This window comes from Eimeria mitis, genomic scaffold (assembly GCF_000499745.2).
Source record: "Eimeria mitis Houghton genomic scaffold, Emh_scaff1753, whole genome shotgun sequence".
NCBI lineage: Eukaryota > Apicomplexa > Conoidasida > Eucoccidiorida > Eimeriidae > Eimeria > Eimeria mitis.
The window spans coordinates 1,359-2,404 of NW_013570070.1; positions in this window are offsets into that span (position 1 = coordinate 1,359).

A 1,046-nucleotide genomic window follows, 5' to 3' on the forward strand; every position below is an offset into this window, starting at 1 on the left:
ATATAACACACGGGATAGGGTTTAGAAGGGTTTAGAAGGGTTTAGAAGGGTTTTGAGGGTTTAGGGTTTTAAAGGGTTTTTAGGGTTTATGCAGGGGGAGAAGTGGAACTAAATATTTATAACACTCACAACCCTAAACCCTAAACCCTATCCCCCAACCCCTAAACCCTAAACCCTATCCCCCAACCCCTAAACCCTAAACCCTAAACCCTAAACCCTAAACCCTTACAAGTTGGAGTAGGGTTTTGAGTTGTCGTNCCCTAAACCCTAAACCCTAAACCCTAAACCCTAAACCCTTACAAGTTGGAGTAGGGTTTTGAGTTGTCGTATGAAAGCCGAATGAGTGTTTGTGATTTGTTGTATATTATTAAAAAAAAAAGTTTTTATTTTATTTATATTTATAGAGAAGAGACGATAGATATCTTCGTTTCTTTTTTTTTGTATATTCTCTATTTCTTTATAAAACCCTTGGAGGGTTTGTGTTAATATTTTTTTGTCTTCTTCTTTATCTATATATTCTGTTTTTAGGGTTTTTAGTGAGCTGTCTGTACACCCCATAAATATTTCATGTTCTTCTATTAAACACTCTAAACCCTTCAATGCATCTTGTTTCTGCTCCCGCATACACACAAACCCTAAACCCTAAACCCTAAACCCTAAACCCTAAACCCTAAACCCTAAACCCTTGAAATATGTAAAACCCTAGAAATATTGAGGGTTTATACGGCACAAAAAGGATTATATTTTACTATGAAGGATACTTGCTTAGATGCACCAAGGGTTTACACACTGAATTAGGGTTTAGGGTTTAGGGTTTAGGGTTTAGGGTTTAGGGTTTGAGGTCAGGCGCTTTAGGGTGAAGGCAATGTAGCGTCTTTTTGAGGGTTTACAGCTGCTGAATTAGGGTTTAGGGTTTAGGGTTTAGGGTTTTTTCTGTGGTGGAGCACAAGTATAGGCCCCGAAGCCACCAAACCCCAAACCCTAAACCCTAAACCCTAAACCCTAAACCCTTACTTTTATCTCCACCGCCTCCTCTATCCATCCCC